This window comes from Lygodium microphyllum, chromosome 2 (genome assembly GCF_053477565.2).
Source record: "Lygodium microphyllum isolate KBCC chromosome 2, Lygodium_microphyllum_v1.1.10, whole genome shotgun sequence".
Taxonomy (NCBI): domain Eukaryota; kingdom Viridiplantae; phylum Streptophyta; class Polypodiopsida; order Schizaeales; family Lygodiaceae; genus Lygodium; species Lygodium microphyllum.
In genome coordinates, this window is record NC_141136.1 from 19,018,222 (window position 1) to 19,032,382 (window position 14,161).

The 14,161-nt window shown below is 38.8% G+C and overlaps 1 pseudogene; it reads left to right on the plus strand.

The window, feature by feature from the left end:
• Nucleotides 1-627: 627 nt before the first annotated feature.
• LOC148039528 (uncharacterized) lies at nt 628-1,097 on the plus strand (annotated as a pseudogene).
• The last annotated feature ends 13,064 nt before the right edge of the window (nt 1,098-14,161 follow it).

Here is a 14,161-nt window from a genome sequence, read left to right on the forward strand (position 1 = left end):
GGCATTACAATTTTTATATTTTTGTAGGACATGACATCATGATTCTTGACGTAATCACTGTCATCAAGATATCAACCAAAACAAACGCTTTGAGCTTTGAAAAAAACTTAAGCCTTAATTGGAAAAACTCATGGCTTTTTGGCATGACTGCAAACAAAAACGTTTTGAATTGAGGGTGGCACTATTGAAGCATGTGGTGTATGATTTTAAAAGGACATGAAGGGGAGCGATGATGATAGGGGAGACATTCCTACCTACCTGCCAGCCTATAGTCATGATGATGGTGACGAGGGAGAAGACGACAGCGATGGTGACAAGGGAGAAGAGAATGATGATGGTGAAGAAGACTCAGTCTTTTGTGTGGTTGCCCTGCTTGCCATGATTACCATCCTAGGTTGCAGCCACTAAGTGGCAATCAAGATGGGCTATGAAGAAGGCTAAAGTAGTAACCCACTATGGCTTTATACCACTCATAATCATGAACATGGAGACAAAGGTCAATATCTTGCCCTACATTTTCTCTACAATCACCATCGCCATCGCCATTGGTGTCTTCTTCCTTATAATTTCTTTGATCAAAGAAGATTAATTCTACTGAAGTACACATGTTGACATGTCCAATATAACTACTGGGGTGTTATTAGCATTGTATATGTTTATCTAAATGGAATCCCTTTTGGGAATGTGGCTTTCTACAGTAACGAACCTGTTGGAATCTCAACCAGTGTACCTTATTTCTACTTATCTAGTCTTTATCCAACTTCAAGTGATATAGCTATCATTCCATATCGATCTCTAATTGTCAAAGAGAGTCTCCACTCCTCGATACCTCTAGAAACATTGATATTGAAACCCCTTCATGTGCAAAGATCACATTATCTAGACAAATGCATGCTGTCACTGGTACACAAGATTCAAGTTTTGTAGTAGGAGCTCTATTTTCAAAACACTCCAAAATGGAAGACTGGCCAAAGGACCATAATTCTCAGTTCTATAGAATGACTGTATAAGATATATTTCTTATTCACTGATTTGGTGAGGCCAAGTCTATACCTGTGAAATTTTTTTTGTATCTCAACCTCAAGGCTTACCTATAAGCAAGTGTCTCTACACCAAAGAATTATCTCTATATTTTACACTATCATAATCCCAAGCAAAGAAAAGAGATTTGGTGATTCTTAAAGAAATTATTGACCACAAGTCATTAAAAAGTTAGAATATTAAAGAGATTGATCTTTTCCAATCACAAGTCATTAAAGTGTTAATCCCTATCTAAAGAAAACTAACTTGTATATCTATGTAACATTACATGTTCTGAAGTCAAATGTACGAGTCGACACATCTCTAACTCAAGTGCAATGAATAGTGTAAGTGATCAAAACCAAAAGCTGGATTTTCAAGTTTCCTCTTGAGGATTATTTTTCTTGAAGGAGCGCTTCCATCTCACAAAACATTCCTACCACGATCAACTTTCACGAAATTGCGTGTATTATTTCATGCGACCACACTTAAGGCACATCAAGGGCAAGACATCCATAGGGAGATCTCCTGCATAGATCGGATGCCGTATGCGCACGTAGTGAGCGTTAGAAGGTTCCCAAGAACAAAAGAACTCTACTTTTTGCACACAAATCAATGTAGAAAGCTTGCACGACATGAACAAGAGACCAATTGGGCGCAATCTCCCCCCATGCCTTGTGTGAGCGCTCCACAAAGCATGTATTTCATATATTAATCATCTTCAAGCTCAAATAATAGCCCAAATTACAAAATATCACGCTTTAGCTTTTGAGTTTGCTTTTGTGCCAAATAGAATTAAAGCTAATGGGCGCCCAAGAAGTTAGGCGTACCCAAATACAATGTCCAATACAAATATCTAAGTTATGCGCCCATGCACATACAAAAATAATAAATAAATATCAAGCACCTTGATAAATAAGCGCAACAAAATATAGGCACCATGCCTAAGGTATGCGCCTATCAAAATATTGACGATAACTTGAATACATGCTATCCTCCAATGCTTTCCACTGCCACTGCTGCCATCTCTACACATCAACTGAAGCATTCACAATTGTTAGTAAAATAATACAATTAAACCGAAAAAAGTGAATACCTAGCTGTCTTTAGCTACATAAATAAATTGGTTAGAAATCAATCCTAACCTTAATTTATCATGAGTGCGCACTCTAAACTCATAAACGTTTATTAATTAAATATGTATTTTGCGGAATCACCCACTATGGAATCACCCATGTACACATAAAATTAACAAAACGCCCGAAAAGGATAGGCGTCCCCATCGACTTCTCGCACAAAGAATCCACTTTGTGTATGAGCCCCGGTAATAATATCTTACAGAATCCACCGTAAAACCTCACGGAATCCACTGTGTAATATGCCTCCTGGCATCATACCCCCGGGGTGGGATAGCAATTGTCCTCAATTGCTATTAGCTCAACGTGGAGCTAACAGAGTGGGTAAAGCATTTAAATCTCTAGCGTGCATCCATTGGGCCTCTTCAATAGGATGGTTTTTAAACTTGACCAAATATCTAGAATATCTTCGGCCAGTTCTAGTGGTCATAAAATCAGTATCTATAATTGTTTCACAGGCTCAAGGATTTCAGTCTCTTCATCTAGCAAAGATGGGTTTTCATAGATAGGGTCTACAGGTAATTGCCCTCTAAAGGGTCGTAATAAACTAATATGAAAGGTGTTGTGGATTTTCCAATGTTGTGGGAGTTCTAGTTTAAATGCATTGTCATTGATTTTGTGTATAATCTTGAATGGTCCATAGAATCTAGGTGCTAATTTCACAACTGGGTGTTTATCTACACTTTGTAATCTATGTTTTTCTATTCGTAACCAAACATAATCATCAACTTTAAAATTCATAGCCTGTCTTTTTTTATTTGCTTGTTTTGTATATGATTGCTGGGCTTTGGCAATCATATCTTTAACTTCATCAAAAATAGTAGCATGCATGTTAGCAATATCATCAACAGTTTGAATTTTGTTTGATAATGATGCAACAGGTGTAGGCAATCTATATCCATAAATAACTTTAAATGGTGCTTTCTTTGTAGCTGTGTGTGGTGTATTGCTATATGCAAACTAAAGTAAATGTAGATGTGTATCCCATGTGTGTGGTTTTAAAATAGTATAAGCACGTAAAAGATCTAAAATAATACTGTTAGTAGCTTCTGTTTGACCATTTGTTTCAGGATGAAATGCAGATGAAAAATCAATCTTTGTTCCTAAGTTAGCAAACAAAGTAATCCAAAAATTATTACAGAATCTAGAATCACGATAAAAAATAATAACTTTTGGTAAACCATGATTAGTAAACACAGTTTTCAAAAACAATTGAGCAGCTTGAGATGTAGTTAGAGTTTTCTTGCATGGAATGAAATATGCTTGTTTACTAAACTTGTCTACAACAGTCGAAATCATATCATGCTTAGCTTTAGTGTTAGGTAAACCAGTGATAAAATCCATTGAAATTTGTTCCCATGGTCGTGATGGAATAGATAGTGGCATTAGTAAACCATATTGTTTACCATGGTGTCTTTTAACTCGTTGACAAACTAAACATTCAAATACAAAGTTAGATACATCAGTGTCCATATGTGGCCAATAAAAATCTTCAGCCAATGTACGCAAAGTAGATATAATACCTCTATGACCTTGATATGGAGGACAATGAATCTCATGCAAAACAAATGATCGGAATGGTACAGTCACACATAATCTTTTTTCATAAAACATGAATCCATTATTGTAAGACAATGAATCAATAGGAATCCAATTATTTGCAACTAATTTATTCCAATCAGCTTGAAAAGTAAGATCCTGATGATAAGTATCTTTCATAGGGATAAGGGAATCAAATGATATCACAGAAATATTATGAATTGTCGGTCAGATATTTGGGGTTAACTAAGGAGATGTCTAATGCTTTGTTGGTCAGTTTTGATCATAAATTCAGAACCCATTTAGTAATGTTTCCATTGACGTAAGGCTTGTACTACAGCTAGCAATTCTTTATCATATGTAGAATATTTAAGTTCAGATGGTTTAAATTTACAGCTAGAGTAGGCTATGGGATGGTTACCTTGCATAAGGACGGCTCCTATTCCAGATCCACTAGCATCAGTAACTACTAAGAAGAATGGTCTATTGAAATCAGGTAGTTGTAATACAGGAGCATGGGTTAATGCATGTTTCAATAAATCAAAGGATTTTTGTTGATTGTCAGTCCAGTTATACGCAATACCCTTCTTTAAAAGTTTAGTCAAAGGTAATACAAGTAATGAGAAATTTTGCACAAACTTTCTGTAAAAAATAGCAAGACCTAGAAAAGAATGTAACTCATGCACATTTTTGGGTATGGGCCAATTTAAAATTGCTTTTATCTTTTTAGAGTCAACCTTAATACCTTCTTATGAAACAATATGTCCTAGATATTCAATTTTTGTTTGAAAGAATTCACTCTTTTCTGGATTAGCATACAATTGATTGTCTTTTAACAACTTGAAAACTAAAGACAGATGTTCATAATGCTCATTCTCATTTTTACTGAATACTAATATATCATCAAAGAATACTATAACACAATGTTGATATTTCAGAAATATGTGATTCATCATGCGACTAAATGTAGCTGGTGCATTAGTTAGACTGAAAGGCATTAGTAGAAACTCATAGTGTCTAAATTGTGTTCTAAATGCAGTTTTGAATATATTAGATTTATCCAATCTTACTTGATGATAACCAGATTTAAGATCTATCTTACTGAATATGGCAGATCCTTGCAATTTATCCATAAGATCATCTACCCTAGGAATTGGATATCTATTCTTAATAGTAATTTTATTTAGGGCACAATAATCAATGCACATGCGATAAGTATTATTCTTCTTCTTTACTAATAAGACAGGTGCACCAAATGGAGAACTACTAGGTCTAATTAATCCTCTGTTAAGCAATTCTTCTACTTGATTTTGAATTTGTTTTTGTTCAATTTGGTTATGTCTATATGGTGCTTTACATGGTGGTTGTGTTCTAGGAATTAAATCTATTTTGTGATCTTCACGTCGTGAAGGTGGTAGTCCAAGTGGTAAATCATCAGCAAAACAATCTTGAAATTGAGCAAGAAATTGTGTATGCCTAGGATGTATTTGTTTTTCTTTAACTTAAAGTTCATTTACCCATATTAAAAAAGAATTGCTACTTTTACGTTGTCGTCACGTTAAGAGTTGAAGGTCTACCACCGAGGCTTTTAGTGCAAAAGAAGAGTTTAGGATTCAAGATTCAGAAAGGAAAAAAAATGGATTGGGTTTTAAGATTCGGGGTTTAGAAATGATTTAGGTACGGAAGGGGAATTCAAGCCTTCTCACTTTGTACTTAGCATACGTGAACAGAAGGATTAAGGCTAACTTGAATACATCAAATACTTTAGGATACATTCATCATTTCATAAAGGATATTTTCAGATTTCCAATTCATTTATGAATGTCAAATTCAAGCTCTAATGGCATGTATTACGTGTACAAAGATGGATTTCAATCCTTTGGGTCAAGTATATTGATGCTAGAATCAAATACATCCAAGATTTGGGCCAAAGATGCATGAAATGGATTGAAAAAGAATAATTTTAGCTTCAGCCCTATTTTGAAACAGAAAATTCCAGCCCATAAACAAATTCAAAATGAGTACATAAACTCAAGAGGAAGCACTCTTGATCATCTATGAACAATGTCCTGAAGAAAAGAGGTCATTTTGCTCTATTACAACCATAAAAAACCCATGTTTGCTCATAAAAATGGATCAAAATAGTGGGCTGCCCTGTTTATGACTGGTTATTCCAGCCCATAACACTCCATAAGTCTTCAATATCCTCACCCTTTTCTTGCCCCAAAGTCACTCAAGTACTTGGGCACAAGACGGGCTTCATTGAACCAAGAATAAGGTAGAGAAGATGAGAGAAGTCGTGCATAAGAGCAGGCTGAATACTCTTCTCTCATAATTCCCCTCTTTTATAGACAGTTTCAACATGCATTTTTGTCAGACCAAAGAGGCAGAGAAGTGGAGCTCTCACCAAGTTAACATCTTCAGTTGTTGGCCTATTAATCTTCAGTTTGCATGCTCCATTCCATGCATCTCAGCTCCAGCTTTCTCCCAATTTCCCTCAGGCAAAGCAGCCCGCATTTTGCGTCGAAAAACGCGTGCTGCTCTCTGCTCCGACCCTAGTCACTTTTTGACCAGCATAGGTCACTTGTTGGTCACCTAATTCAGTTACTTTTGGTCCCATGTGGACCTAGTGGACTTTTGACAGTTTTTGGCAACATTTTTGGATTTTGTCCATCTTTTTGTACCTAAATTAATGTGATTTATCTAGCAGACTATCAATTACTTCCAGATGTCCAAGTTTTAGGTTCCCATAGACTTATTTTTCATAAATGTACATGGTATATCTGCAAATTATTTGCTAAATACAAAAGAACTTGTATAACTAAGGTAGATATTGGATAACAATACCTAAAAATATCTCATATAATTCCCAGTGAAACTCTTCTGAGTTCATAAGAATCCCATGATTTATATCATGGACAGTAAACTCTTTGACATTCACCCCCTCCTAACCTGCACATCCTCCGATATGTGCCATTTCATAAGATTACAGGTCAAGGAGGGTCTTCTTCTTCTTCATCTTCATTCTCTAAGTCTTTTTCTTCCTGTATGTCTTCAAGTAGAGGACTTATTTCTAAGTCATCAATTTCATAACTTGAAGATTCTCTTCGTTTGAAGAGTTTGATTCGTTTCCCAGCTATTGGAATCTTGATCATAGTCCCATCCATTTCAGCCAAAGAGTAAGTAGCATTATTATGTACTACTTTTACAACATATGGTCAAAACCATCACTTGGCTAACTTCCTATGAGCACTATATTGATTATCCAGGCTACTATCATAAACAAGAACCTAGTCATTCTCTTGAATAGCTCTTGGTCGGAGTTGATGGTGCTTATCAAACTTCTTCTTATTCTTTAATCTTGCTGTTTTTGGCCTTTCAATGGCTATTTTGACATCTTCTGGCATTCTTTCAAGTTGCCTTATGCGTAAAAACAACAATTCTTCCCTGTTCATGCCTTCATCCCAAGGCAAGTTACTCCATGTGACAATGGATTCCTCAATAGGCATAATAGGTGGCTGTCCATACATGAGTTCAGCTGGCATATATCCTATTACTGCACTATGGGTTGTTCTATCAGCCCATAATGTGAATGGTAGCATTTTAGGCCATTCCCTCAACTTTCCTTTGCATGATTTTGCTAAAGCTTTAAGAATTGGTTGATGGCCTCTTTCACTCTTGCCATTGCCTTCAGGGTTGTAGGCTGAAGTAAGAGATAGCTTAATCCCCAATTGAGCAAAGAAATGGCGAGCTTCATCGGCATCCAATTCTCCTCTATCAGCAGTTACTTTAGCAACACATCCATACCTGCAAAATACTTCTTCAAGTAAAAATCTACAAACAGCATGAGTGGACTTTGTTGTCAAGGCCTTTCCTTCCACTTGATTTGTGAGATCTTCTCTAGCAAGTACTAGATATCTCATGTTTCAAATTCTTGTAGGCATGGTTACTAAATCAATAACCCATCTATAGTGAATAGATAAAGGATAGGCAGGCTGAAGCCCATCTCTATGCTTTACCATAGAATACATTTGACAATCATGACAAGACTCAACAAAATGCTCAATGTCTTTATACATGTTTTGCCACCAAAATTTTTCTTTTATTTTGGCAAAAGTACCCCATATGCCTCTATGACCAGCCAATAGGCTTTCATGGAATTCTTGCATGACTTGTCTTTTTGTCTTTTTGTCACCTAAGACACGAACAGGCGCTCTTCCTTTCTTTATTGCATGCCTCCAAAGGTAGCCATCTTTAAGAAAGAAACCATAGGCTTTTCTCTTAATTCTCTTGAACTCTTCATGAGTCCATTCTTCCTTCTTTGTCATAGTGCTCAAAACTTGGCCAATTTTTAGCCAATCATCTGCATAATATTCTTCTTTAAAGTGTGAACAAACCATAACAAAACATGGAATATGCTGTTTACTAGCTGTCCATTGTCCTTCTTTAGTTGATTCATCCATCCTTGCTGATGTAAAAGTTGTATTATCAGCTGAACCTGTTGTTCTTGCTGTAATTTTTGTTGTGCCTGCATTAACAGCTTTATTTATAAATTCTGATTCTTCTTCATCCTTCATTTCTTCTTCATCCATATATCTGGCACGTCAAAGCATGTCAGCAATTGGATTATCTTTACCTGCAATATGTTTCAAATCTGGATTTAAGGATTTAATATATATAGGCTATCCATCTTAGCATGGCTATGTTAAGAGTGGAACAGTTGGCTATCATGCCCAAGAGTGGTAGGCAATCTGTCTCAACTATAACATGTGCGCCCATGAAGTACTCCCTGTCACATTTTAATGCAGTTACTACTCCCCAAAGCTCTCTTTTAATTTGAGTATACCTTCTTTGTCGTTCATTAAGAACCTTTGCTCTAAAGGGGATCACATATCTGTTGCCTTCAAGGTCGTCTTGACCAACTACCCATCCTATTCCAATAGGACTTGTGTCCACTATGAGTATCATGGGCTGTCCATTAGAGTAGTTATCCCTCTTTAAAGTGGGAGCTGAAGTCAGCATTTTCTTCAGTTTTCGAATAGCCTGAGTGTGTTCTTTTGTCCATATAAACCTTTGGCCCTTTCTTAGGAGCTGATAAAGACTTTCAGCAACATGAGCAAAACGTGGTATCCAAATAAGGTAGAAGACACATGCACCAAGAAATCTTCTCACTTCTGAAACATTAGTACATTCTTCTTGCATTTTGCTGATTGCATTTATTTTAGATGGAGAAGGCTTTCGGCCATATGGTCCACACATATGACCGACCACAAGGACTTCTTCAACTCCAAAAACAGATTTAGCTCCTGAAAGAGTAAGATAGACTTCTTCTAATTTAGATAGGATTTGAGCACAATCATTAATATGATCAAAAATAAACTTTCGACATCCAAGTTCATTGAGTTCTTCATTTTTCTCATGAACTTCACATCCTTTGATTGGAACATCATCAAGGAAAGGAAGAGTCAATTGAGGAATATAATCCCTCAATACTTTATGCATGGCATTCATCATGTGAGCTACTGAATTCGTAGCCCCTTGAGGTAGAGTGCACGTGCAGACTAGGCCAACAGGTGTCTTCATTGTAGTAATGTCACGGCTTTCCAAAGCAAGCTGAAATTGGTCGTAGCCTGAATATAAGTCTCCCATAGAATAGATTGCCCTGCCTGCAAAAGCTTCAGCAAACTCATCCACAATTGGTCCTGATCCAACATTTCTAATAGTGACTTTATTATAGGTTGCAAATCTTGAATGAATCGTAAAGATCCATTCTTCTTAGGTACGATAAACCATCGGTTGGAATATGGAGCTGAAGATGGCTCCAATATTCACATTTTTATATTTTCATTTAAAAGTTCCAATAACTTAGGCAAATGAGCCCTTGGAACCGGAATTTGTTTAAGATTCCAAGGCACATGTGGGACCGTAAAAATTACCATTGGAGCCACAATGCTTGGATCCACACAGCCGATTTCATGCGGCTGAAATGAAAAGGCTTTTCCATGGTTCTTTAACATCTGCATGAAAATTTGTTTTTCAGCCGGCAAGAGAAAAGAGTCTTCACCAATTTTCAGCTTTTGTAGACTTTCAGCTGTAAATTGATGACCAATATCTTTAGGATTACGAAGGCTTGGTTGTTTGGATACCCTTTCTGCTAATCCTTCGCTTTCAGGTGGTAGAGGAGTAGCTACCGGTTTGACCTTCTTATCAGTTGTTTTATATTTTGTTTCTACTCTTGTGTAACGTGTCCCCTAGAATCATCCCGGACACGTCTTAGCAGTCCATCGGAAAGGATGTCTAGAAAGCTCCGCCCGGCACTCCCATGGAATGTTACGGGACTTGCGATCTAGGTCTTCCCGCGTCTGCCACGTAGCGGAAGCATCCTGGCCGTTCCCACTTAGGATCGACCTGAATTTGGGTTTTCCTGTTTGGTCATTAGCTAGCAGCAACTAGCGTCAGACCCGAGCGAACTACTTTACGCAGAAACGCCAGATCCGAAGCGGATTCACGCTACACTTGGTTCAAGGAGAATGGGAAACGAGAGGGATGCAAAACTCAACCTCTCTGCCATAAGGCATAGTCCCATTCCATTCCCCTAAAACAGCGTAAATCGGGTAAAACATAATTCTAGGTCATTGCTTTCGATGATCCTCCCGCTGTTCTTCGAGATTTTTTAGAAAAGTTCCCGGCTAACCGGGACCACCCAACCATAGGATGGACCCATGGCCCATCCTCCACACTTTTCTCAGTTTGTTTTAGTTATGTAATTATCTAACACATTAATTTGACATATAACAATCAGCTTCTTTAATTACCCCTGTTAAGCACTGGTTCCTTCACGTAATCTTATCACGTGACATAGAAAAACAATATCAGACAAATTCTTTATTATCATTTCATCATTTTATCTTTGAAATACAAGGAGTTCCGCCCGTAGGCTTGTCCATAATCCACCCGAAGGCTATCCAGTAATCCGCCAGGAATCACTATTCCAAGCTTCTGCCCGTAGACTAGTATGCGGGCCTCGAGATCCAATCCCGAGTCACGTTAGCCTCTTGTGTAGGACCCGGAAGGCGAGGGATTTACGGCCAGAGCCCCCCCTGGCACCCAAGCGTCCTCCTGCTCCAAGTAGAGCTCAACGGAAAGACCTCTTGCGGTGGGTTCGGTCCACGTTCCCGGCGCAGTCAAGAACCCCCTTGGTTAGGGTCAGGCAGGCAGTCGGGGGTAACTAAAGCTGCCTCTCCCTTCAGGCCTTCAACCTGAAGCATTAGATATCATTTCATCCTTTAGTTCTTTGAGCAAACAATGCAAACAGTGCTTTCTAAACTATCATAAGCACAATCAATTCCAGTGGTTGTCGTTTATTTGGCCAACTGTCAAGGAGTGAATCCTTCTCTCCGAATGCATCCAGCATTCGATCCGGGATCAATTGCGACTTGGCAAGATCCCCAAGGGTTTGTTTGTTCACCCTTTTGTCCTTGGGTTAGGGCCATACCCTGTTAACCCAACTTAACCAATACCTTAGGTTTTATTAACAGTAAATCCTAGTGACCATGTCACTTTAATTTATTGATTGATCATTTGCTTCCAAGCAAATACCTAACTTCCCTTTACTTGGCAAATTTTCCCAAGAAATGTGATATAACAGGATGACTACTCATCCTCTTGCAAGTTAAACTTGCGTAAGAACTTGCCAACCTCATTTCAAGAAATGGCAAAACTCTCTTGTGAACTAATCACAAGTCTATGCGACGTTGCAACTTATTGCACAAGTGTCGCATCTATTCCATGAGATCATTTCACCCATTGAACGGCTTATCTCCAGACGAGAAGCAGGGTTTAGGGTGTCTTCTTACCCAACCCATTCCTAATTACACTAGGCCGACCACGGTCCTAGGAATTCCAACTCAATCCGAGTTTCATCATTTGAACGAGTGATCCTTAGGGTAGAAACCTTAGATCGTTTTATGCATGAGCATCCAATTGTCCCTACATTCCATGAATGTGGGTAGGACCTTTGGTTCAAGGGTTTGTGTTGGTAACAAGTGCTTGGAACTAGGTCAAGTCCTTAACGTGCTAAACCTTAGTTAGCACTTGGGTTATGTATCGGTTTAGCCATCCTATGTGAATACTTTGCGGTTTAAGTGATTTAGGTATTCGAGTTTACTTGTCTTGCGATAAGGACGAACCATTCCTAGAGATGTTTACTTGATCTAAAAGGGGAAAACTAGTTGCATTTTTGTCACAATTTACGTAAGCACATGATTCATTGCTTCTACGTACGACTAGATTCACAATCCCTAACTTTTCTTGTTAAGGCCAAAAGGCATGTTAAATTTCGGCATAACTTCCATTGATCCAACTAGGACTTGCATTCACAAATCATGCTCACAATTCTTTTTCTAAGCTTTTTAAGATTTCATGCTTAATGAACCATGAAACCTTTCCCTAACTACATCTCCTGATGAATGAAGTTCTTACGTATGATGAATGTGCAACATGCAATCCTTTCCTAACTACACGTAGTTAAATGAGATTCATGCCAATTGAAGTTAGAGTTAACCTATTTAATGCAGCCCTTAGAATTATTTCCATGCTTTGCTATTTCCTACGGGTGATAACGACTTCCTTAATGAATCATTACCAAGAAGATTTATCTAAAAATGTGACATGCCATTAATCTTTCCATGTCTAGTAAAAGGTGTACCTCAATAATTTCAACCTTGTAATGAGGCAACAGTTGTCCTAGGCTCATCATTTTTGAATGCACAAAAGGAAACTTACTGGTAAGGTCCTAAAAATGCATAGACACCTTATGTTCTTTTCATTCATTCCATTGAACGTACCAATGATCATTTTTCATATCTTGAGCTAATTCTAGTAAATGTTCAAATAGCCAATTCATTTTCCAATTGCATTTAACTTGACTAGTTGAATTTGAACATGCATGAGTGCTTCCTAATCGATGAAGTTATCGTGACTAATTCAATACTTTTGTGTGGAATCCAAATAGATAAAACCTGGACTTGTGGACTCCGGGAAATATCCACGTAAATACTAGGAGAAGATCCTCCCGCAAGCGCGTTTTGTGACTTTTTAGGGCCCATTGTAGGCGTGATTTTTGGCTTCCGGTTTGCCTTCGCGGTCTATAAATTTACTCGCCTTGGTATGCAGCCTCAAGATCTTGCCCTTCTCCCTCGTACGCAGGAGTTACCTTCATGGAACTTCGGATCTTTAAAAGGTTGGGCTTGTGAGACTTGGGCTTATGGGATTTGGATGTATGGAATTTGGAGTTTTTCGAGGGGTTTTTCGGAAAGGATCTTACGAATGGTGCTTGTGGGAAAGGAAGCTTTATGAGCTTCTTTAGGGGAAACTGGGGTTTACGGATGGCTTGTGGCCTTTGGAACCTATTAGCGAAAAAAAAACCCTCTTGCGAATGAAGTTGCAAAAATTAGGCCTATGGGAAAATGGGCTTTAAGGGAGGGCTTTAAACCCCCCGGGATAGACCCCATGTGCACAAGGTCTTAGGCCTTGTCTCTTTCAAGAAGCTTCCAAAGCTTAGGAAGCTTCTGTTTCACCAGAAAGCACATGGCCAAGGGGATTGATTAAGGATTAAACTATTGGGAGATGACTTTGAATGGAGGAAAAAAAAAAGAGATGGACTTGTCAGGGAGATGGTGGCGGCTGTCAGCCCAGCCCGGCCGCCCTTCACGACTGGCGGCGGGTCCTTCTGCAGCTTGGCAATGGCTTCCTACTGGACGGTAGCCTCGCACGACGTCCTCAGCTTCCCTCTCCTCCCACGCAGCACAACCCTCTCTTTCCTTTCTCCACGCAGCTTCCAGCCTTCCCACCTCCCCATTTCCTCACGGCATCAGCGGCGCCTTTCCCCTTCGCAACACGGCGACATCACACTCTTCCCCCCTCTCTCATCACGCAGCATGGCCCTCTGCATCCTCCTCTTCATGACAATTTCTTTCCCATCGGCCTTTCCACCTCCCTCCCTTCTTCATGGCATCAGTGAGGGTTTTTATAGGAAGAGGGGGGGTAAGGCTTTCCTACCACGTAATTGCCTTGTGTGGCTATCCCCTCCCTTCCACCTCTCTCCTTTCCATTTCGGTCATCCCCTTCCCTCAGCCACGCTTTGGCTGGGGAAAGGAAATAAAAATTTTTTGCACTAATTATGACATTAATCTCTTGACCTCCTCCCAAGAGGAGGTTCTTATGAAGATATGCGGGTTTCTTAGTCAAGTCTCGATTGGCCAGTGGAGAGTGTACTATTTAAAGACCGCACCATCCATGACCACAATGTCGTCATTGTCATTTTCTCGAGACTTTACACGGCCTCGTAATATTTTCAGCAGAAATATTACATCTTGCTTCATCTTTGTTTGGCTGTCCAAAGGCTTCATAATCTGCAAATTCTTAAATTATGTCATACATATCCAATGTACATACATGTATGGACT